The sequence below is a fragment of the Hyaena hyaena genome, unplaced genomic scaffold, assembly GCF_003009895.1.
Source record: "Hyaena hyaena isolate Hyena2069 unplaced genomic scaffold, ASM300989v1 scaffold_194, whole genome shotgun sequence".
In the NCBI taxonomy this organism is placed as follows: Eukaryota; Metazoa; Chordata; class Mammalia; order Carnivora; family Hyaenidae; genus Hyaena; species Hyaena hyaena.
In genome coordinates, this window is record NW_024080826.1 from 1,363,982 (window position 1) to 1,389,927 (window position 25,946).

General features: G+C 46.0%; 1 long non-coding RNA gene across 2 annotated transcripts in view; it reads left to right on the top strand.

Moving 5' to 3' along the window:
- Positions 1-6,673, top strand: part of LOC120237972 — a 28,159-nt gene extending 21,486 nt beyond the window's left edge. For both annotated transcript variants that reach the window (XR_005530099.1, XR_005530098.1), the window contains exon 3: positions 6,575-6,673. This is a non-coding gene — a long non-coding RNA (uncharacterized LOC120237972). The remainder of the gene's footprint in view (positions 1-6,574) is intronic.
- Positions 6,674-25,946: the final 19,273 nt, after the last annotated feature.

The following is a 25,946-nucleotide window of genomic DNA, read 5'->3' on the forward strand; positions in this document are numbered from 1 at the left end:
CTTTTTTAATCCACTCATCAACCTAGGGGGATGGATTTTAAAAAAGGAGAAAAGATCCTAGTACACACTGTGTACAGCAGCCTCTCCTTAGGTCCAAGGACACATATGGGCTGAAAGGGAAAGAATGCAAAAAGATAACCTTTGCAAACAAAAACCAAACAAGAGCAGGGATGGCCAGATTTCCATCAGACCAAATAGACCTTAAGTCAAAGATTGTCACAAGAGACAAAGAAGAACATTATAATGATAAAACACTCAGGTCACTAGAAAGATCTAACAAGTGTAAATACATGTGCACCTAATGCCAGAGCTCCCTGATACATGGAAAAAAATATTAGCAGAGTGAAAGAAATTCTTACATGTTTTATTGATATATAGTTCACATAACATAATTTTGCCATTTAAAGTGTTCAGCTCAATGATTTTCAGTATATTCAAAGTTGTACACCATCACCACAGTCAGTCTTAGAGCATTTTCATCAAGCCAAAAATAGACCTTGTAATCTATTAGGGGTCACTCCTCATTCTCCCAAGCCCTTTAAACCTAGGCAAACATCGGTCCACTTTCTATTTCTATCAGTTTTCCTATTCTGGACATTTCATATAAATGGGATTATACATTATGTGGCTTTTTTTTTTTTTTTTGGTCTGAATTCCTTCACTTAGCATGTTTTTAAGGTTCATCCTTCACAGTATTCCTTTTTTTAACATATACTTTTTATGAAGTCCAATTTATTTTTCCTATCATTACTTGTGCTTTTGGTGTTCTTTCTGAGAAGCTTTGCCTAAACAAAGGTCACAAAGATTTATTCTTCTATGTTTTCTTTAAGTTTTATATTTTTATTTTATTTTTTACTGTTTTATTTATTTTTGAGAGAGAGAGAGAGAATGAGTGAGGGAAGGGCAGAGAGAGAGGGAGACCTAGAATCTGAAACAGGCTGCAGGCGCTGACAGCTCAGAGCTGTCAGAGCAGGGCTCGAACTCATGAACCATGAGATTATGACCTGAGCCAAAGTTGGACGCTTAACTGACTCAGCCACCCAGGCGCCCCATCTGTGACTTTTATAGTTTTAGATCTATAATCCATTTGAGCTGGGGGGAGGGGAATATGCATTTACATTGCTAGTGTAATTTGATTTTTATAAGATGGGTATAAAACTATAATTGCTTGTTCAAAGGTTATATGGATTACTTTCACTTTATACTGCCAAGTAATCTTCTAATACAACCTCCTCAGTTTATCCTCACACGAAAACAAAGCACAGAGCAAAAGCTGCACCACATCCGAGCCAATAGAACTTTTCCATTTTAAAGATTCTTGCCATTAGGATGGAAAAAGTTTATCTTTTTAATTACAGGGGAGTCAAAATAAAGTTTCAACTGCTTTAGATGTTTGCTTTTATTCTTCTGAGAATTGTCTGTTCATATTCTTTACTCACTTTTCTACCAGAAAATTAGTATTTTGTCCCTCCAGTGGCTTATCTTTTCTCTTTTTATAAAACATCCTGTTAAAAACACACAATGACTTAAAAAAATACTATATAGCACAGGAAATTTTAAAAGTACAGCTATGAAAAGAATTCAGAAAGCTTCCTGACATTAAAAAAAAGGAAAAAAAGAAAAATTCAGGTTGACATCAAAATTCTTAGCAGCAATATGACATGCAAAAATGCAAATGGAGTCAATTTCTTTCTAAATGAAAACGTGAACACATAATTTATATCTAGTTAAGCTACCAGCTAAATTTGGAGGTAGAATAAAACATTTTCAGTCATGCAGACTAAAGGTGTGGGAATTTGCAGTTGAAACTGTCATTGAAAACACCCTTAAAAGGGGCGCCTGGGTGGCTCATTGGGTTAAGTGTCCCACTTCGGCTCAGGTCATGATCTCATCGTTTGTGGGTTCAAGACCCACGTGAGCTGTGCTGACAGCTGAGAGTCTGGAGCCTGCTTCGGATTCTGCATCTCCCTCTGTCTCTGCCCCTCCCCCACTTGTGCGTGCTCTCTCTCAAAAATAAATAAACATTAAAAGAAACCACAAATATTTCAAGAAACTGATGAATACATTTTCAAAGAAGCAATGCAATATGATTCATGTAATTAAGAAAGTGATCCACAAATAACCTGGGAAAATTTACTGAACTTTCCAAAATGGACCCTCTGCATCCCAGGTTGGCAGGAAAGAAACACACTTAATCCATAGCTATAACCTGATTTTTATTTCTACTATTTTGTGAATGGTTTTTCTAGTTATTGTACGTATAAGAAGCATTAATATGTATATTTTATAAATTAATGAATGTGATCTTTTAATTGAGAGCTATTTATAATCAAACTAGTTTATAGATGACTTCTAAATGGCAAAGTCACTTCAAAATAAAAAATAAATAGTAAATAAAATAAAATTTTGAAAAATAGCAAAATAGTAACCTGGTGAGTACCAGGAGATAGAAGAAAGAGGTATGAGCATAATGAAGTAATCCTTTCATTCACGGTGAAACTATAGATATTTATAAGCTTTTGAAGTTATTGGGAAAAATTGCATCTAAGTTGGAGATATATTCAGAATAATACAAATAAGATATATTGCTTTCCTAAGTGTAGAAAATGAAATATATGAAGTGCAATTTAAAAAAGAAAAAAATAAACGTATCAGAATTTAGGTTGAGACCATCATGATAGCAGAGCGGGAAGTCCCAGGCCTTCATTCTCCTGTAAAGATAGTAGCTTACAAACAGTCTAGGGACTAAACGATCTTTGTGAGAGCTTCGGACACCAGACGAGCGGCTAAAGTGCTCCAGGGGAGCACAAAGCAAACAAGCAGGTGAGAAAGTCCTTTCCTCTGCCCACCCTGGTCTCTACTACTTCCCAGAATCATGAAGCACAGTTGGGAGAAAGCTCTAAACACCTGGCCTTCTCTCAGGAGGAAGATAGGATGGAATGTGCATCAATGTTTGGAATATTTGAGCCCTGACGCAGGCACTGGTTTCCACCTCACTGACTTGCTGTGCTGAGGGGAACACGGGTACCACACAGATGCCAGGTGGGGTCCTCCGAGAATAAAGGTGGCCCCGCGCTGAACCAGGGAAACTGCAGTACCAACAATAGACACCAGGTGGAGGAAGAGCTCATAGGATCTTGAGGACAGGGAATTATACAGGCACACGTAATCAGATTCTGTCTCCCTCTCTCTCTGTCCCTCCCCTGCTCATGCTGTGTGTGTGTCTCTCTCTCTTTCAAAAATAAATAAACATTTAAAAAAGAACTATAGGATCATCTCAACTGATGGGGAAAAAGCACTGGAAAAATCTCAACATTCTTTCATCGAAAGAAAGAAAGAAAGAAAGAAAGAAAGAAAGAAAGAAAGAAAGAAAGAAAGAAAGAAAGAAAGAAAGAAAGAAAAAGAAAGAAAGAAAGAAAGAAAGAAAGAAAGAAAGAAAGAAAGAAACCACTCAAGAACTAGGAATAGAAACCACCTCAACATTAAAAAAAAAAAAAGCCATATATGAAAGGATCACAGCTAACATCTTACTCAGTGGTGAAAGCTTGAAAGATTTTCCTCTAAGATCGGGAAGAAGTCGAGGATACTCCCTCTCACCAATTCTATTCAAGACAGCACTGGAAGTCCTAGCCACAGCAATTGGTCAATAAAAAGAAATGGAAAGCATCCAAATTGAAAATTAAAAAGCAAGATTATCTCTGTTCATCAATGACACAGTCTCATATATGGAGAACTCTAAAGTTTACCAAAAATATCTGTTAGAGGTAACAAACGGCTTCAGCAAAGTTGAGATAAACACAAATATCCTACAATTTATAAAGAATCTCAAAGATCCTGAATAGCCAAATAATCTTGAAAAAGATGAACCAGGTGGGAAGCCTCACAGTTCTTGATTTCAGAACATACCACCAAATTGCAATAATCAGAACAGCATGGTTTTGGCATAAAGAAAGACATGGAGACCAACAGAACAGAAGAGTCCAGAAAGAAACACTGTTTATACAACTTGTTTATACAGCAAATTATGGCAACATCTATATTGAACTACAGTTCAATAATACCAACCCAGATCATTGACATCGATGTAGTCAAGATACAGGCTATTTCCATCCCCACCAGAACCCTCCATGTTGCTTGTTTTAGCCACATCCACTTGCCTCTGGTCCCTCGCCACCCTCTCAGCCATTGGCAGCCACGAATCTGTTCTCCATTTCTGTATCTTTCTCATTTCACAATGTTACGTCTTTTCTCCGTTCAGAATCACACAGGATGCAACCCTTTGGGATTGGCTTTTTTCCACGTCAGAGCCTGACGCGGGGCCAGAACTCACAAATCATGAGATCTTGACCTGAGCTGGTCAGACATCCAACCTACTGAACCTCCCAGGCGCCCCTCCAACAAATTTTTAAAGAACAAAGAGGTGGCAATATTGCATTGAATTTGATCTGTTGTCTGCGCTTGAAGTACTCCTCAGAGGTGGGGTTGATAGACGACAGGCAGCTGTAAGGTGGGAGGAGATAGGAGAGAAATCCAGGACGTAGGAATGTGACCATGAGCCAACTACAGAGAAGTAGATCCATGTCTCCAATGAAAGAGGGGCCATGAATGGGGGGGGGAGGGGGTGAGAGTTCTCCCACCTGCATACAAGGTGCCTGGGGCAATTAGGCATTATAGGCAGCTGGGAATGGCTCCCGCCTAGGGTGTCTATAAAAGGAAGTTTGATTGGAGATAAATTTCCGTAAAGGAAGAGTAAAGGGGGAGGAGGCAGCAAAAACATAGTGCTTTGTGGGAAATGTATGTTTGCCTCCAATCCCAGCAACATCACAGCACAGTTGCTGGCTCTTTTCTTCCATGGTGTCTAGCAGCCCTCACTGCCACTTAGCCCTTGGAATTGGTAAAGCATCCGTTTAGAGGTTGCACACTGCCATCACCTGGCAGGTGGCGATCGATGGTAGATTTGCGTGCAGACCGGTTGCAATAAAAGAAAGGGAACAGTAAACAAAGGAGAATGTTTATTTAGACATAAAAGCACTTTAATAAAAGGATCAAGGCAGGTGCCCAGAAATACGAGGAAGTAGGAGTCGTTGGCACTAGCATTTTTAGAAGGAGGCGTACTCTGAGCCAAACAGGAAACCATAGCTATTTCCTGTCTGGTATGGGCCACTCAAATATGTTAACCGGTTCAAAGGGCACAGGAGACACGGGTCTGGAGGCGGATTTGCATGGCCCGCCCTGCATCCTCGAATGCACTGTTTTATTGGTACCATAATTTTAGTATCCTGGACATGGGTCTACTTCACGGTGGTTAATGAATGCAGTTGGCCATCACACACCAGCTCCTTTGCCGCACATGCCTCTTGGCTTGTTTAACTGGCAGGTGACACCAGGCTGGATGGTCCCAAAGGAGCTTCCTGGAATGGCTGCGGATGCGCTGAACGCCGGGCACCCCCAAGTCTACACTGCCTGCAGCACAGCTGTGTTAGTTTATAAAAGAGACACAAAACACAGTTTGTTCTACAGGGAAAACAAATAGATAAATATCAGCAAAACTACTCCCCTCCCGGCTGCCCTCCCCTCGGACCCTGCTACTGTTGATTCGAGGAATCCCCCCCCCCCCCACCCGCTGCGGAAGGCCTGGGGGTCTGGCTGCGGCTCCCCGGGGACGCGCCCTGGCTTTCCGAGAACCCGGTTTCCGCTGCAGAGCGTCGCAGCAGAGCTTGGCCGCCGTTTCCTCCCGTGGAGACGATGCCCGGGTCACTTAGTGCCGAGCGTCTCCCCAGGTTGGGCCAGGGCCGTCCCACTGCGTTCCTCTGCGTCGGTCTTCGGCGGCCCGAAGCCGGAGCGGGCCTGGGGGGCCGCGAGCTTGGGGGGCCGGAGGGGCTGGCCCCGAGGCCGCGGCCGCGAGTCCCGGTTCTGGGCTCCGGGGACCAGGTCTCCACCCTAGGTCGGGGCGATGACTGGACTCGGAGGCTGCGGCTTCCTGTTAGCAGTGGACACAGAGCACAAACACCCACACGGGAGAACTCGAAGGGCGAGCCTGGTTCAGCCCCTTCTCTCCCGGACGGCCTGCGTGGCCACGGGTAGGTGGCCTTTGGCCCGGGGGAGCCCGCGGGCTTGTCTGGGGTGGAGGGACGCCTACGGAGGCCGCCCTGGCCCCGGGCAGAGGCCCCCAGCGGGACGGCGGCCCTTGGAGCCTCTCGGGATGCGTTTCAGCTTTGATCTGCATCAAAATCCACTTAGAAACTCATTCACAGGCAAATGCCCGGGATTCTATGTGACCTGCCCCACGCGGAGCCCCCAGGGCCTGCGGGAGGGGTGCTTCCCCGCCACCCTCACGTCTGCAAACAACTGAGCCACATGTAGGTGCTGCTCTTGGCCTGACACCCAGTTGGCTGTTGACCTTGCGCTGCTCGTGCACCTCAGGAGTCCCACAGGGATGACCCTTTAGTTTCTGACTATTGGGTACAATAAAGGCAATTCCTTCTAGAACAAGGAAGTCCTACCCAGAGGTCACCAAGGCGAGGGCCCCTCCGGCCCCCAGCTGTCATCCCCATCCATGTTCTTGTGTGTCTAGATGCCGTATTGAAAAGAGTCCTTCCGAGGCCGTCGGGTCCTTTTCCCCAGCAACCTGGCACCACCAAGGGCTACCAGCAAGGCACCGTGTCAGGTGCTGTGCAGGGTGAGTGTGTTGAACAAAAAACATTTCTCCAGACTCTCGAAGAGCACACATCCCAGAGGGCGAGAGAGGGGGCATGTTCACTGACATAAATCCGTTTGGATAAGACCATACAGGGAGAGTTCCCTCCAGACCGGGGGAGGGGGGCGGGGGGGGGGCTTCACGAGAGAGCTGCTGGGCAGGGCCCAAACGTGAAGTGCACGAGGCACCCTGCACGGGGCAGCGTGTAGGGCCGGCAGGTGGGAATGACCCTCGAGGCCCATGGGACCGTTGTAAGTGCAGGGCAGCTGAAGGCTGAGAGCAGGGGGGAATGGAGGAGAGGCCTGGAGCCAGACTGTTTTTACACGCATAAAAAAACAGAAGTTTATGTTTCTTAGTAACATTTGTTTAATGGAAAATGAGCACACCATACACTTTTACAACCCCAAACGGTTTTATGTTAGATAATAGCTGAGTTTACGAAGTCGAAATAAAATAAGCCAAAAGATAACACAGAAGCAATGTCGGTCCTTCTTGCGCATCTGGAGAGTCAGAGCAGCTATCTGTGGCTTCGGGTCTCCACACGGAAGCAGCCACATTCCTGGGAGTTCCGTGCACTGGCCCCCACTGCAGCCACCTCCACCACCAACAGAACATGCTCGGTGCACATGACACACAACTGTGCCGGAGAATGAGCAGGTGACCATGGCAAAGCAGAACCAGAGTTCACAGCCGCTCTGGGGCCACGGCAAGCCCGGCAGGGGCTGCTTCTCCCAGCCGGCCTCGCTGGGACAGATGCCCTTCTTCACACAACCAGAGAAGTCCCAGACCGACCCCAGGAACCAACGGCAGTGGACGCCCTTCTGACCCCAGCTACATGTTTCAGGACTTGGAACTTAAGGCAAGTTTTTCCAAAAATAGGAGTCAAATCACACTCATCAGTCACACACTTATTTTTTCCTATAGAAGTGTCCATGACAACATGCAATTGACTTCAGCCACTTTAAAAATAGCGTCAAACAACTCAGTGGGGAATTAACATTATACATGTTTTGTGTAACAGACTTTTTGTGTGCCCTTTAGGATCCTGAAAAGGGAAGAGAGAGGAGAGAAGGAGGTAGAAACTCTGTAGAAGTCTAGAACTGACACTCAGCAGTGAACCTAAACTTTTTCATCCCAGTAAGTGTGAATTGTCGTTTTGGGGTCAGGTGATATAGTTCAGGTTCACAGAAGTAGAACCAGGAAGGCCAACTGGGCGAGCCATCCTGTGGACCGGACTTGGGCACCAGGACGGTGGTAGAGGGGCCAGCAGTGGCCACACCCCAGATGTGTTTTGCAGTTGGAATGAGAACGTATTCCCACAGGGGATGCTCACCATCACATAGTTATTAACCCTTTATTGACACACACGTAGCTTGTTGCCATTATTTTATTCCTGTGAACAATGAGTACACAGTCTTGCACATTGTTGAGTGAGTCACACGATTATCAGTGGAACTGCTGAGTTCAAATACGTCCACTTTGAGTTGTATGTGTGCTGTCAAATCGTCCTGTGTAATGGTTGCGTTATTTTCTGCCCACCACAGATCACTTAACCTTCATTGGCCCTAAGAGTTAGCTTGCTTCTAAATCTCAACCAAATTAGTAAATGAAAGACAATGTCTCATAATGGATTTAATTTGTATGTCATTAACCACGATGATAGTCAAGTGTTTATTCATGCGTTGACTGACCATTTTGAACTCTGTTTTCAGTGTCTGCTCACCTACTTTATTTGTGCTCCTATTGGCTTGTTGTGTCTATTTTTTCTTTACCAGTTTTTATACGTTTTGGAACTTATACCACTGTCGTCTGCCTTTGGACTTGGGCCACCTTCCAGCTGCACCCTGGTTCAGACAATACCTACTCAGAACAGGAAATGATTTAGCCAGAACCGTCTAAATGATTTAGCCAGCACTCTGGGAGCATTCAGTGTAATGTCATTTGGTTTCCCTCCTCCTGAGCAAGACTGTTTTCTAGTCTGTGATAAGTACCTTCCATTTAGTAATTACAGGAACACAATCTCACCAACTTAGATGATCATTATTTATAACGGGGATTTCAAGCCTACTTCTCACCAGTGAGTTTGGCTAAAATCAAATGTTGTATTCAATAACTCCTAGAGCATTTTGTTTTCGTAACAATCATATTCAACTTGTGAATAGGTTTACATATTAGAATAGGGCAGGGGCGCCTGGGTGGCTCAGTCGGTTAAGCATCCAACTTCGGTTCAGGTCATGATCTCATGGTTTGTGGGTTCAAGCCTGCATCAGGCTCTGTGCTGACAGCCAGCTCAGAGCCTGGAGCCTGCTTTGGATTCTGTGTCTCCCTCTCTCTCTGACCCTCCCCTGCTCACGCTGTCTCTCTCTCTCTCTCTCAGAGATAAATAAAAAAAAACATTTAAAAATTTTGAGGAAAAAAAAGAATAGGGCAAATACACTAGAAAGAATAGTTTGTAAGAACAAGTATTAGGCGCAGAGCAACGTCTGGCAGCCAAGAGGATTAACAAAGGAAATGTTGGCCAAAGTTGCCAAGAACAGAATACTGTACACGCTCGCGTTAACAATGCATTTGTAGCAGAAAGAGAGTTGTGCATGATCCTCAGTCACTGGCTATTAGAACTCTCTTTGGAGCTATAGCTGGTCTAGACGCTGGGCATCCACCATGAGCCCTGGAGTCATTGCATCACTTGGCCAATCTTATACGGGGGCTCGGAGTTTGGAGAAACCTCCGTCTCCAAATGCAGACACAGCCACTCCAAGCCTTCCTGGGGGAGGTGAGCCCTAGTGCTCGAGGGGAAAGCCCTGTTCTGATCACCCAAAAAGAGGTGCTCTAATGAAGCCTTAGCTTTCATAAAAATAGCATTAGCTTTGAGCGTCTGGTCAACAAAGACAGCTGACAGGAAAATAGAAGGTTATGTGCTTAATGAAGTGATATTACATCAGTAGCAGATTTCAGCTGCTCCTCTCGGCCAGCCACCACCATGCTCTATGCAGCCAGTGCGGGATAAAAGTCCTTGCAAACCCGGAGTCATAAACATGGGCCAGCACGCCGCTGCATTCACAGGACCTCGGTCCGACGATGTTGAATGCAGGCTCTGTTCACTTTCTTTTGGTTGTCGAGCAATTCCAGAAAGAAATAAGAGCTCATGCTGCCAACTGCATCAATGTTCTTACGTCCTGAAAACAGTCAGATTAGTGTCCACTGGGCTGAAGAATTCACCTCCAGGCAAACGTTCTAGTTGGTAAAACTAAAACACGAGATGCGTAAACACTATCTCATTTCTTCTAGGAATTGAATTACCACCTTTACAAGCTTCCCTTAGAATATGTGTTTAAAAGAGTTACGTAGAAAAGACAACAAAATGCCACCAACCCACCCTTACATGCTGCTCCCCGCCCACAGAGCCAGGGGCCCTGGAAGCCAGCCCCGTGGCCACGTTGAATCCCCCAAGTACGCATGAGGGTGCGCTGACGTGTCCTCATTCCACATCTACATCATAAGAGACACAAGCCTCTCAAGGCGCGTAAAGGACACGTTTCTAAGGGAATCCTAGAATCCATTGGCGAACGGGAAGAAAATAGCAAAGAAAAGCATTCCTTTTGCAGAAGTGGTCAAAGCTTTGGCTCCAATATGGACAGTTTCATAAAAACCTGCCTGTTTTTACTATTTTCCTCTTAGGATCCGATTTCAGATGCTTCCCTTCCTCTTTGAAAGCATTTCTCTATGAAAGAAAGTCTTACAGGCCAGTAGCCAAGATTGAACCTTTCAAAGTAACCAACACTTGTGTGACTTAGCAGCTTCTGGACTGTCTAGGTGAGCCTTTCAGAGAGCAACCTGGCAGCTAGAACTTGAGGTCAGGTCTCTGCTCACACATGCTGTGCACACCGGGGCAGGTCAGGTTGTTCGGAGAGCCTGGAGGACTCTAGGAAAGTACGCACCTTCCAAACAGAACTTGTAATCCAGTACTTGTTTAAGGTTAGGTCAGGAAATCTGGACTAGACACTTCTTCTCAGTTAAATTTTTGCCCTTTTCATACAGAGAAAAAATAATTTTAAGGCTAATTTTTTTCAAGAAAAAGACTGATGTTCTAAGAATAACATAATTAAAGTACATCAGGGTCATTAGACTAGGTATATTTTGGTCGTGTTATTCTTTTCCCTTTTTCTAAAATCCCAGAGCCAGGTGAAAAGAAGTGCTGTGGTTTCAGTGTCATTGTCAACTGGGACACTGCCCAGTGCTGGGCACATGTGGCTCTCAGTACACTTATTGTCTGACTTGGTGAAGTTAAACCTGTCTCCAAGGAGCCACACCCCACAGCCATCAGGAAACTGGGAACAAAACCCACAAATGGTTTCACCTTCCCTCTGCTGGGAAGGTTCATTTAAAGATCCCTGACCCAGCCTCATAGCCTGGGGACCTTCCTGGGTCTGGGATGCCCCTCCCAACTTTGACTCAGTATGGATGTGTATTGATCATATGAGTAAATCATACCACTCTACTGATTCATCAAAGTAATTACTTTCCAAGTGTTATTCCTTTTTAAAAATTTTCATTTAAGAACGAACCACTATGTTTAAAAAAAAAAAAAAAAAAAAAACCTCTGCTGTTATATTTGAAGAGTATCTTAACAGTTTTTATCTGCACCAGAATATTGTCACCAAGTCGGTCAGCATCCATGGTTCACTCTCCTTCAAAGCACAAGAATGTGTCCGTTCTTTCTCCAGCCCACCAAGGAATTGAGAAATATGTCACCCTAACAAAGACAGCCTTTTCCATTATGTCACATGTGGGAGCAGAATGATTCCTGGAAATCTGAAGTTTTGGGTACCAAGAATAGCCAAGCAGTCCTTTCTCATTTCTTCTGAGTTCCTTTTTTCCTTTTATACACAAACAGTAACACAATATACTCAGTTTGGTACCTTACTGTTCTCTCTTAGAAATGCGGTTTGAATATCTCACTTATCATTAAATAAACAAATTTCTCATTTTGAGGATGGCTTAATATTCTACTGTATGGATATGTTATTGCTCATTAAGCCAGTTCCGTGTTCATGTCTCCAATTTTTTGCTAATGTTAATTTCAAATCTCAATTATTTGACACATATTCAATTAAAGATGTAGGATGGATTCTTCAAAAGGGAAATAGTTGAGTCAAAGGATGTGTATGTTTTGAACGTGACAGTTTTTTTCCTAATTACTTTCCCTAGATGCCATTCCAGCCTTCCCCTCTCAAGGAAAGCTAGATAACACCTTTCATCCATGCATCATCAACCCAATGTATGCTATAACTTCTTTTTTTTTTTTTTTTTAATGTCTTTTATCTATTTCTAGGAGAGAGAGAGAGACAGCGTGGGCAGGGGAGGGTCAGAGAGAGGGAGACACAGACTCTGAAATAGGCTCCAGGCTCCGAGCTGGCAGTCAGCACAGAGCCCGACGCGGGGCCCAAACCCACGAACCGCGAGATCATGACCCAAGCGAAAGTCGGACGCCCAACCGACTAAGCCACCCAGGCGCCCCCTTGGTCTTTCCAAACCAGGTGAGATAATCGCAAAAGGCTGTGTGTCTTTTCTTCCTTTTAAAATGCAATTGTTTTCATTTTTATTCATTTGCAGGAGCTCTTTATGTATTAGGGGAAATCAGTTCTGTTAAAAGAGTTAACATGTGTTCCTAGTTTTTAATTTGTCTTTGGACTTTGCTCTTGGTGATTTTATAAGCATGCAGTGCTTAAATCCAGCTAAATCTTCTGTCCTAAGGTAAGGTGTTTGATGCACATCGTATCTCTGTTCCTGAGAAACCCTCTAAAATGATCGTAATGGATACAAAATCACAAAACTGTGAGGATGCAAAGAAAAGGGGAGAATTTGGTGGAAAACTAGAAGACTTAAGGAGACTGATAGTGAGCAGAGGAGGGGGCAGGCTGACTCCACAGTGCATATGCAGAACCCTCAGGAGCAAGCCTTCCCCAGGAGAGCTCGGGAGTCAGGGTCACAACTGTGTCCAAAAGAGAAGCTGAGAAGTGTGATAAAACACAGGATGATTGGTTGAAAAGAGCTATTTATCCTCAAAAGAAACTGAGCTGGAGGAATTCTGGTCACAGAACTTCTAAGGATACAGACAAGGCAAGCACAGAAGATGGAAATTACTGTGTTCTGTCAGCACGGACATGGACGTTTTCACATCTTTCGAATCAGAATATTCCTGACTCTCATTTGCTCCTTAGAATTTTAGTTGGAAGCATTGTCTCGTCTTCCTTAACTTCTTGTCCTCTTCGTTTCTAGATGCTAGTGGATGGACTTGGCATCACCTTGACCTCCCTGTCCCGACACATGCACACCCAGACATGTGATCTAGCAGCTCAGACACAGACCCCTGCAGATTGGAACATCCAGCCTGTCCTACAACCCCTGTGCCCTGGAGCTCGGAGGTTGGCAAACCAATAAACACGCATGAAGCTAACAACCAATATTTTAGTGCCTTCCTCTTAAATAAAAACCAATATGTAAGAGTAACCAGACTTAAGGAGAACCTCTAACAAAGCATACAAAAAAAAAAAAAAAATTGGAACAAAGGCAAGTAGGAAAAAGACGAAATAGAAAATTCACAAGAAGGGAGAGATGGTGGGGAGCTAAAGAAACGTTCCAATTAACCATAACTAACACTTTGAAGAATAACAGAAGACGTTGTATTCTTGAAAAAAGAAAGACAAAGACACAGGTCAGGAACCAGGATCCAGTGTAGGAGGACAGGATGCAGAAACCCCAGGAACAAAGCAGAACAATGCCAGGATCCCATGTGAGCATCAGGCCCACGCCAGTGACCCCGAGGAGGGGACAGAGGCTTTCAAAGGCATGTCTCCAAGGGAAAACTCACCTGAGAGCTCAGTGTTCTTGACTCTACTTGAAGGAACTTTCCCATTCAGTCAGAGGGTTTGAGAATGATAGACGCTTCCGGACTGAGAGGCCTTGTAGCTACTGCCGTGTGATGAACCCAACAGCTTCATGGCTGAATGTAACTTGCTGCTGTCACCCAAGGTTTCGTGGGTCAACAAGGCTCAGCAGGGCTCTCCTGGGGCCCTCGCACGTGGTTACTGTCAGGCGGTGGCTCAGACGCGAGTCACCTGAAGCCTTGGTGGATGGCCATACATGAGGCCATTTCCCTCATACCTCTGTGCCTGGCTGGGAGGGAAACAGCCTGAGAGTGGCCAGACACCTCTTTCTGTCCACACAGCTGCTCCGCATGTGGACTTGGGCTTCTTCTCAGCAGAGCATCAGCTTTTCCCAGAGCAGGTGTCAAGAGACTCAAGTGGAAGTGGAAAGACTCCTTATGGCCCAGCTTCAGAAAACCCAGAGTGTCACTTCTACCACACCCTTGGGCAAGGGCTAGCCCAACTCAAGAGGAGAGGACTGTGCAAAGTCCTGAAAACTGAGAGGCTTAGTTCACTGGGCACCATCTTCGTAATGAGCTCCCACATCAACCCAATGAAGTAACGCAAGAAAAATGTAGGGTTGGGTAAGAAGGAATATGTAAACATAACTGCATGGCAGAGAACAATATTGGTGTGATAATGACCAAGTGAACATTAAACACTGATTTAACTTTTTTAAAAAATGCTTATTTTTGAGTGGGGGGAAATGCAAACAGGGGAGGCAGAGATAGAGGGAGACAGAGAATCCCAAGCAGGCTCCTCGCTGTCAGTGCAGAGTCTGATGTGGTGCTCGATCTCACAAACTGAATCATGACCGAGCCGAAGCCAGATGCTTAACCAACTGAGCCACCCAGGCATCCCAGACATAGATTTAACTTTATATGCCAGGCTGAGAGGATAGGGAGGGGCTGCGTGGGGGGCCTTATGAGGGGCACAGCACGGAGGTCAGGAAGACGTGATGAGGGGAGGCAGCTCGAGCCCGCACGGGGGCAGGGGCAGTATCTGAGAGCAGCATTCTACAAGTCTGCACCCTCCAAGGCTTTTCTTGCTTCCTGTTCATCCCTGCTCAGGTGACAAGGGAAGAGTTTCCTTCTGATTTTCACTGTTCATGCAAAAAAAAAAAAAAATTAATAGACAATAATTACATTTAAAAATTGAGGAATACAAGGGAACCTTGGGTGACTCAGTCAGTTAAGTGTCTCTTGATTTAGGCTCAGGTCATGATCTCACGGTTCATGAGTTGGAGCCCCGTATTGGGCTCTGCACTGACAGCGTGGAATCTGCCTGGGATTCTCTCTCTCCCTCTGTCTCTGCCCCCCTTCCCCCTCCCTCTCAAAAATAAATAAACAAACTTAAAAAAAATCAAGGACTATGGGTACATAGTTTCCATTTTAGAAGGGGAAAATGTGCTGAAGGTGGTGGTGATGTACCTAACAAGGTGAATACACTTAATGTCACTGTCCTCAAAATGTTTAACCACTGAACACAGGTTAAAATGGTAAGTTTTGTTATGCATATTTTATACACACATACATATAATATGTAAACATGATTTTCAATGCAGCCGACAGCAATGAAAATATAATGAAGGGGGAAATTCAGGAATAAATAGTTAAAATAAATTAAAGTTAAATAGTTATTTAAAAGTGATGAAAGTAAACAGTGAAATAGTTAAAAGCAGGTTTCTCTCAAGAAAGGCAGTCAGGACTGGGGCAGGAGATTATGGTTTCCTATTATAAAACTCATTGCACTTTTTAACTTTGTAAACCGTTATCAAGTATTAATCTGATAAAAATACAGATGGGCCCTAAAAGGTAAAATCTATGCCATTTTGAATAGTAATGAAATAACCTGGTTTATGAACATTATCTCTAAGGAAAGCAAATGTCCTGGATGTTCTAGAACAAGACTAGTTTCAAATATGTGGCTCCATTTTCTTCAAAGATGTGTGTTTACTCACATGGCCACCACTCCAAGAACCTATCGCAGAACGGGAGGATGGGGGCCTTCTTTCTGGAAGCATCTCTGTAGCTGGATGACAATGCATAGAAATAGGCAGATGTGAATGTGTGAGCACAGTAAGCGATTCATAAGAGCAGTAGGCAGCATTTAGAAAAGGACAAATCCTTCATGGTGAAATGAGATGCTTTTGTTCATAAATTCCAAGTTAAATCTGCTCCTTCAAATAGCGGTTATGGTGGATGCCTGCATTTTGCCAAGAAGAGAGGATAACTCTTCATAAACTTGCAGGAGGAGCCACCGTCGCGGTCAGTTGCACCCCATAAATCAATTCCCAACACACAGTATACTCAATAAAACAGAGTTTCCTCTAATATACTTGAACTTTACAACATGTACTTGGCTTTGTGAATTACACCCAAAAGACTCGGGGAGAGTTTTATTGCTAACAGTGTTATTAAGTGTCACGCTGAGGGAAGAATGGATTCTTTCCAGATTGATTTACCTCCTAAAAAGTAGCACCTTGCAGGGGATTACCAATCATAAGTTGCCCTTCATAAATAACTTAGTCAAATTGAAACTTTCTCTATTCACTTAGTAGAGTCATAAAAACATATTCCTGCCATGAGCTGGAGGACTTGACACATAACATCCCCAGTGTACAAATTCCACAGTAGCCCAGCGCTAGTTATTTTTATTGTCATAAGAATGTATTTCCAGGGAGACATATAAACAAAGGGTGTAACAGGAAGCTGTATTTAGCTGGTCTGAGCATCAGTATAATCTGTTAACAAACCTGGGAATTTTCTCAGTTCTAAGGACAATGTGGTTTTGATCAGTAAGTGGAAATCCTACTCTTCTTTTGCGAGCTGTAATCACTACAGCCCAGCACTGCTCTGCTCTTGGGACCTGCACACTCCAATCTGTGTCTTTCATTGAACTCAGCTCTAAAACCAAAACAGAATTCGTGATGCGGCTTCTTGAGGACATTTAAAAGTCAATGGTGTCACCTCACACCAGTTAGGATGGCCAACCATCAAAGGAACAGAAAATGACCAATGTTGGCAAAGATGTGTAGAAATTGGCATCCTCCTCCACTGTGGTGTGGTCATTATGGAAAACAGTATGGAAGTTGCTAGAAAAAATTGAACATGGAACTACCACATCCTTCAGCAATGCCACTTCTGGGTACATATCAAGTCAAAGCAGGAGCTCAAGGAACTATTTGTACATTTGTTTACTGAAGCATTATTCACAATAACCAAGAGGTGGAACCAATCTGGATGTCTACTTATTGATTACCAGATAAGCAAAATAAGGCATATACATAAAATAGAATATTATTAAAAGAAGGAAATCCCAACACATGCTACGACATACATGAACCTTGAGAACATTATGCTACATATGTCACAAAAAGACAAATGCTCTATGCTTCCAATTATATGAAGTATCTAAAGCAGTCAGATTCACAGACACAAAGTGGTGGCTACCAGGGGCTGGGGCTGGGGGAAGGGAAAGCTCATGGTTAATGGCTAAGAGTTTATGTTTTATAAGATAAGAAGGGTTCTGAAGTCAGTTGCCCAGAGATGTCAAATATACTAAGCCCTACGGACCTCCATAATGAACGTAGTAATGGCTAAGATGGTGAATTTAATGTCATATATCTTTTAACCACAAAACAAAATACAACTAACTAACTAAATAATGGTAGTTGGCAGACTGGAGAAGAAGACCATAATGTAGAGCACCGCCACGCTGATGGGAGAAAACAAATGGGACAGTTTCCGTTTTTCCTCTAATGTCCCCAGCTTGAAGTCAGCGCCTCCTGATGCCTGGACTTGGGCACCCGGACACAGAAGCAGATGCAGACTACACAAGAGAGTACACTGACTACAGTCTCATATGTCTGGCCAGGGGACACAAAGGGGAATCAGAAAGTACCAGAAGGACTGAGGAAGGAAAGGAGTGTGATAAAGAGACCCCATAAAGTTGTTTATGGACTTTTGATTCACCTCACGCCCAGAGTGCACGTGTATGGATCCGATCTGATGGTGAAACAAAGACTTTGAGACTCCATGAAGGGACTGACCGCCACACTGGCTCCAGACTGGCTCCCAGTTGGTGCACGCATAGGACATGTCTGAATAGAGACATGGTCTTTCAGAACTCAGCTGACAGGAGAACCGAGACCCGCACAGGCTCTTAAGCAGCATGGAGCCTGCTTAAGATCCCCTCTCCTCCATCTGCCTCTCCCCTGCATGCATTCTCTTCCTCTCTAAAATAAAATTTTAAATAAAAAACAAAAACAAAAAAGCAAGGAGGCTTACGAATCCATTATTGTGCTACCATGGAAATGAATCCAATTGGATCTCACAGTCACTCTCAAAGAGTAAAAGTACGGAATGCTTGAAATTCACATTTTTCATTTTTACTTTTCTTTTACTGAGCAGCCAAGTGATTATAGATTCTAAAAAACTCAGACATGTGCACTCTGCTCTTGTCACAGCCTGCAGCACTGAGGAACCTGAGTCTCTGAGGATAGAACCAGATACAAATATAAGGATACGGGGATGGACACATGGACAAAGGTAGATAGGTAGATGAGAGAGAGAGAGAAGAGAGAGAGATGATAGAGAGATAGAAAGCAGATAGATGATAGATGGATAGAGAGATGATAGATAGATAGATACACAGGTAGATAATAGATGGATAGATGATAGAAAGATGATAGAGAGATAGATAGTAGACAGATAGAAAACGGACAGATGACAGATAGATAGATTGATAGGCTCCCAGGGGCCATCTTTACGATGTTCCTAAATGGGAGACAACGTAAGCAGCCACCGACCCTGGGATGACCAAGCAACTTTCACACCCTCGTAATGGAGAGGGCAAGTGCGGGGCGGTGGCCAGCACGGGGGGTCCTGGCCACGAAACATGGTGCAAAGCAAAAGCAAAAGCAAAATGACTGATGAAATAAATCGTTCAGTGTATCTGATGCTCCCGAACAGGCAAAACCCGTCTCGGGGGCTGAAGGTCAGGGTGCGCGGCTCGGGCGTGAGAGGGCGCGGCAGGTGTGAAGCGACGGCTCACGCGGCCCCGGGGACTGGCCCAGCTCCGTTCGCTGAGATGGTTCGCAGGTCGGTGCCTTCACATCCGTGCGCCAGTGTAACCTACTGATCCTCCGGATTACTAAGCGCCCAGCACCACCCATTCTGTACCGCAGGAGGAGCCGCCCCGTGCTAGGCGGGTACACACTCTGCTGTAGTAAACGCCGGGCTGCGCGATGATGTGTCCTGTTTAAGGACCCAGTGCGCAACATTTTTCTGAGCACATAAACTAAACGTGTAAATCTAAACCCTCAAATGCAAAGGTTCATAAGCCAGATTCATTACTATAGAGATTGACCGGTTTCTTGAGGCGTACCACTTCTTTGGGCTCTGGTAGAAAACTTGTATTTGCATTGGTTTCAATAACCACTTATTTAAAATTTTATTTATTTATTTATTTTGAGAGAGGTAGTGGAGGGGCAGAGAGAGAGAGAGAGAGAGAGAGAGAATCTCAAGCAGGCTCTGCACCGTCAGCACAGAGCCTGATGCGGAGCTCGAAATCACAAACTGTGAGATCATGACCTGAGCTAAAATCAAGAGTCAGATGCTTAAGCCACTGAGCAGCCCGGCGCCCCAAGAAACACTGTTAAATGTACTTTGTGAAATCGCACTTCTGTCCCAGGCACAGGCCATGACAGATACCCTGTGACCTGTGGGTTTTCTATCACCTTCGAGTTTTAGGGCTGTCTTAGCTCAGGACCCTCCCTGCGATTCCGTTCTCTCCTTTCCATGCAGCCTCATGGGCTGGCCTGGCCCGGGGCTCAGGGGAGGGGGTCCTGCCTAGAATACGTGTAAGTCATGGGGTCGTGGTGGGAGAGGGCACAGCTTCCCGAGACAGAGAAAAATGAAAAGTGAAGACCGTGATTCATTGTTGTTCTTGGGTCTCTAGTAAAAGTATTGAAATTGCTCAGTGAGCTGGCAAACCCAAATACAGCACAGCCGAGTGTTAGATTTTGGAAATTATCAGCTTCTTTTTTTAAATTTTTCATGTTTATTTATTTTTTGAGAGAGAGCGAGACAGTGTGTGTATGTGTGTGTGAGCAGGAAAGCGTCAGAGAGAGAGGGAGACACAGAATCTGAAGCAGCTCCAGGCTCCAAGTTGTCAATGCAGAGCCCGGGGCTCAAACTCACAAACCATGAGATCATGACCTGAGCCGAAGTCAGACACTTAACCACTGAGCCCCCCAGGCGCCCCAAGGACATCATCAACGTCCCAGACTCACACAGATTCCTGCTAAGCCCCTGAATGTTGCATTTTCACAACTTCATAGATTTGTTTCATTCATGCTTAACATCCCTTCCTTACAGAATACTGAGCTCAAAACCAATCCTTTCTTAGAAACTGGCAAGAAAAATAGTCCCTTTTTTTTCATTTGCCTTTTTTTAAATTCTAGGGCGCCATCTGCTGACCATTATATTTCTTACTATATTTTAGCATTCAAGTTGATGGTATTGAATGAATCATAATCAAGTATTCATTTGATTATACACATCAGCTCCCTCTGGGGATCTGACCAACCCAGTTTACCATTACAGCTTTGGAAATGGAATCATGAATATAACACTTCTAAATTTTTTTAAGTTTATTTATTTATTTTTTGGGGGGAGAGAGAGAGAGCAAGCACAAGCAGGGGAGGGTCATAGAGAAGGAGAGAGAGAATTCCAAGCAGGTTCAGCACCATCAGCACTGAGTCTGATGTGGGGCTTGAACTCACAAGCTGTGAGATCATGACCAGAGCTGAAGAGTCAGAGGTTTTATTTAAATGTTTATTTTTGAGAGAGAGCGCGCGCAAGTCATTGGGGAGCCAGAGAGAGAGGGAGACACAGAATCTGAAGCAGGTTCCAGGCTCTAAGCTGGCAGCACAGAGCCCGACGTGGGGCTCGAACTTGGGAATGGTGAGATCATGACCTGAGCCGAAGTTGGATGCTTAACTGACTGAGCCACCCAGGCGCCCCATGACTCAGAGGTTTAACTGACCTTGCCACCCAGGCCCCCTGAGAATAATACTTTTTAACTTTAAAAGAACACTCATGTCAAATTGGCAAAAGGGACACTGGTGGCCTGCTCAGATACAGGTGTGAGCAGCCCCAGGTAAGCCAGATGCAGGTAGCTGTGTAGATCAAGGGCCTTAAAAATGTCTGTTCCTTTTAACCATAGAATTTAAACTCTGCAAACCACCTGCGGAAGGACCAGAGATGTGGGCAAATATCATGCGTACAGCTGCTTCCACTGGCTTTTTAGTAATGCACTTTGCTACACCTGTAGAGAGACATAAACATACAGACAACATGCAACTGCTATGGTTTTCAGTTAAAACTAAAACATTGCAGGTGATGTGGGAAAATGTTTATAATGCAGTGTAAGTGAAATAAATCCAGAAACAGAACGGAATTTGCAGTATAATCCCTATTAAGTGCAAAACAGATTTACACACTAACTTAAACAATTTAAAAGCCATAGAAGCAGCACAAAGATTGTAATATGATTAGAGTTTCTTGTTATCATTTTTTTCATATTCCCTAAAATATCTATCTTTCACTTTTGTAATTGGATAACGTAGGTAAGTAATGAAGCACATGATTTTTATTGAAAACAAAAGTTGCAGGTGGAAAAAATAAAATTGCATACTTTGCTTCCGCCTACTGGATGTGGGAGAAATTGCACTTAGAATCTAACTTTCATGAAAGATAAAACCCTTCAAAACAAAACCCAGAAGAAGGCGAAGGCCAAGCAGAGGGAAGAAAAGACAACACAGTGTTCAAATACAGTAAACCTCAAATCGTTATTTTAGGCAGTGCTGTACTGGTAGTATTTATGCAGATTACACAATGTCTGTTCAAATAACTAACGTCGATACAGTTTCCTTGATTTGACCCCGGATCCCCTCTACTTTTTCTTCCAGGACCACCGGCTCCCCACACCCCTGCAGCAGCACCCCTAGACCCCCACGGCCGCCCCCAGGCCGCCCCGACCTCAGCAGGTATTAGCTGATCCTGGAGGGTCACAGCGATCTTGCAGCTGAAGCACCTGACCGCCTCTGGTCTCCCGGACGCCTGCCCGGGTTTTCTTCTGAGTTCTCTGAGCCGCTTCCAAAGCCCAAGTCCGCCTTCCAACACGAATCTTTCCAAATCCGTCCATTGCTGACGAGTCAAGTGCTTTGTGACATACAGCCCGTATCTCTTCCAGTTTTGTCCATACTTGCTGTATGCGTGATGTGTCCTGTGAGGTGCCTGGCTGTCTACACTCGTTAGGTCTCGGTGGGCTGGCCCCTTGTCGTTATATAAAGGTCTCCTTTGTCTCTGTTTAATGTTTTTAGTTTAAAGTCCATTTTGTCTGACGTAAGCATGGCTACCCTGTTTGCCTGTTTTGTTTCTTTGTTTGTTTGGTTGGCTGGTTACCATTGGCTTAAAATATCTTTTTCCACCCCCTTCGATCCCAGTCCACTGTGTCTTCAGAGCTAAAGCAAGTCTCTAATAGGCTGCACATCACTGGATCTTGTTTTCTTATCCATTCAAATAACAGATTCCTCACAATGGCGAGGGGAGGCCCGCAGGACTGAGTCTCTGTCTCCTGTTGCAGAGCGGTTCTCCTTCATTCCAGCGCCCACCCACAGCCCCCGCAGGCTTCTGGGGCTTGCCACGGCCATTTTCTACCTGGAATACCTTCCCACGTTACCCGCCTCGGACATCCTGCGCACAGCTGCCTTCTCCTCTGCGAAGACCAGGCACCTAGAGGAGTGTAGGTTTTTATCATGGTGGAGCCTCAGGAACGATCTTTCCAATTACTTAGTACTTGGGCAAATTTACGTGCATCTCTGTATCTCGATAAAGGTCTCTGTCTAGGTGTGAGCATGTATCTCAGCCTGGCGATAAGACAATGGAAGCTAAGAGAAATTAAGTGACTTGAAGGAGCTCAAGGCTTGATTGGAAGCCTTACCACAGAGAGTCTACACAGGCAGGTATTTTTGGAAGGCTCTTTTCCAGTTAGTGCTACACACGATCTCAGATCTCTAGCAGAGAAGTGGTTTGCATTTACACCTGCAGTTTATACAGGTGGGTAGGACTTGAGAGCCAAGGACAGAAGTTTGAAGAGTGTGCACCTGTCAGGAAGTGTTTGGAGAAGAAGGAGCATCCAGAGGGTGAATCTCAGGGGGGCGGGTGGCCCACACCAAAGCCAGGGGCCGGGAGGGAAGGACGGGGCAACAGAGAGAGGGCGCCTGGCGGCTGGGATGGAGTGAGGGAGCGAGGGGCCGGCCACTCCCGTGGGACCCCCATGAAGCACCGCGATAGAACACTAGCTCCCTTCCAGCCTGACCGCATGCAAATGAGCAGGTGGCCGCGGGGGGGCTCTGACCTCCTGCTCCCTGGTGTGGGGGCTCTGGGTCTCCAGCCTCATTGGCAGGACCGAGGCTGCGCCCAGGCCCAGGCCAGAGGGATCGCGAGGCAGCCCGAATGTTCCAGCCTGGCTGGGCCTGGCGCACAACCTCCTTGAGGCTTGCAAGGAAGCAAAAGACATTTCAGAAGCACCCAAAGCCTGAGAAGCGAGGTCCTTCTGAATGATGTCTTACAGCCCCCACAAAGGAAGACGATGAAAATAAATCAAACAGAGTTAAAGCTCACCCTCTTCACCCAAGCTCCCGTCCTTGCTCCGTGCCCCAGTCTCCTGTCCGCAGAAACAAGGAAGGGGCCCCAGCCTCGTGCGAGGAGTGCAGCGGGGCCCAGGCGGACGTGGGCCCGGACCGTGACTGCACCCTACCATTCACTTCCGCGTCCCCTCTGTCAAATTGCTCTTGTGGATTCTTTCATCCACAGTTGGGGAAGGAGACCTGCGTCGTCGCAGAGGGCCCCACACTCGGCAGACACCGCCCCTGGCTTCATGCTCTGCCAGTGGCAGAGGGGAATGCCCATAACCTGGTGGATGGCATCTCTATGTCTCTATACGAAATATCAATCATAAAAAATTGAAATCTTACCCTTTTAGCTCCAAAAGAAACAAGGCTCACATCAATTTGACATGACCCTTGGAGATCTGACCACTGCAATGCGACAAAGAAAAGAAATAAAATGTTTTTACAAATAAAAATATATTTATGAGTAAAATCTATCTTATAAAATAAAATAATGGAAAAAGAAAGCATTTTTTGTTTGTTATTTTTCTTAGAGAGAGAGTATGAGCAGGAGAGGGGCCTCGGTGGTAAGGGAGGGAGAGAGAGGGAGAGAGAGAGAGAGAGAGAATCTTAAGCAAGAGCCCCCATGTTCTGTGCAGAACCCGACACGGGGCTCCATCCCACCACCCTGGGATCATGACCTGAGCCAAGAGTCAGACGCTCAACTGACTGAGCCACCCAGGCGCCCCCAAGAGAAGAAATATTTTATTTGCAGACAACATGCTTGGGTATGTAGAAATTAGAGGTAAGTGTGCAAATAAATTGTTAGAATTTATAAGTGTACTTAGCAAGAATGCTGAATATAAGGTCAGTGAAAATAATGGCATTACTATAAATTAACAAGAAATTAGAAAGTAGCATTATAAGCCATCATCTCCCAGCAAATAGGTAAAATGAAGCATGGCTGTGTCACAACAAGCTACCAAGTCAGGCTTTTTTTAATTTTTAATTTTTTTAACGTTTATTTTTGAGAGGGAGAGACCATGTGTGAGGGGCGGAGGGGCAGAGAGAGAGGGAGACAGAGTCCGGAGCAGGCTCCAGGCTCCCAGCTGTCAGCACGGAGCTGCCAGGAAGCCAACCATCAGTGAAAGCAGGGACGGGGCGAGGGGGGAGGCCACTGGAGTTGCTTTTCTGTTAGATTGATTGAGCAGAGAGGGGACGAACACTGAGCCAGGTTTCAGCCGTGAGGACACCCGAGGGCGCCAGCGACCCCGGGAACCCCCCCTCCCCCAGCCTTTGCAGCAACGCTTGGAGGGCGGTCAGACAAGCCAGAGGCCAGCGGGCCACATGTTCCCTTTCCTACCTGTTTGCGTCCACCGGCCTGCGTCCACCGGGTCGGCACCGGTCCTTTGGGCCTGGCCATCCCCGCCCTCATGGTGTCCTGAACGAAATGTTAAAAGCAACAGAGACAGCAGGGAGACTAGCGGGGACGGGAACTGAGACTTCCAGGCAGGAGGCGTGAGGCTGGTGTGGACGCGGGAGTCGAGGTGGGCGGGAGAGCCGGGCACCCTTTGGAGAAGGAGCTGAAATACCTGCCCATGAGTTGAACAGGGGGTGGGGCTGAGGCAAACGTAGGAAGCAAGGGTGGCATCCAGCTTCTGGCAGTGTCGAGGGGCCGTCCGGGGCACCGTGGGCAAGGCTGGGAAGGAAATGGGGGGGGGGGGGTCTCTGCCCTTTGCAGACACCCCCGGGTGGGCACGTAGACACACCCAACAGGCGTTTGGCAGTGACTGCAGAGAAGGATCCCGAGAGAGCTTGTCCTTGGGAGGAGCGATATTTAACCAGCAGAAGACGGGCTCCATGATGTGGGGAAGAGGAAGCGATTGCTTGAGCAAAGCCCCGGGCGAGAAGCTGAAGGTTCAGAGCCACCCACTCACAGGTGCGCTGGGGCGACCGGAACCGAGGTGCGCAGGGCAGTCTCAGCCTGGGGGGCCATCGGCCACCACAGCCAGTGGGTGAGGGGCCAGGAAGCGGGGCTCGGTGGTGCTAGCTGATGGGGTTCTGCCCCGGGCAGGAAGGCAGAGGCGCACAGGTGAGGCCGAGAGCCCGGGAGGAGGAGGGGACGCGCCGGCGGGTGGCAAGGCCAGGGTGCGGCATCCTGCGCGACCGCAGAGGGCAAGCGCGCTAGCGTGTGGGGGAATGGCCCGAGGACGCACGCGAGAGGCCGTCAGGAAGGTCCCAGTGCCCGGCTAACTGAATGCATACTTGGAACCGTCGGATGGCCCAGCAACCGCTAGGACCAGAGTGGAGAGAGGGGTTCAAGGTCATTTTCGGGAGGGATTTAAAGACAGCGTCTTCAGCACTTCAGTTAAAAACCCGACCCGGGGAGGAGCGGCCTGTGTTCTCTGCTGGGCATTTGAAAGTCCCCTGCATTAGCACGTGTGTGAGCGAGGATTGTGTCGATAAGTGTAGCTACCCTTCTCCACTGTAGGCTCTTAGAACCGCGGAAGGAACTCCGCCCAGGTCCTAACCGGCTTGTAGGTGCAGGTTTGAAAGGTGGTCAACATCTCCAGATGATCAATCCCAAAGAATGAGCAAATGCAGGCCCCCCCCTGGCCCGGCAAGGCCCCCGGCTGCAGGGGAA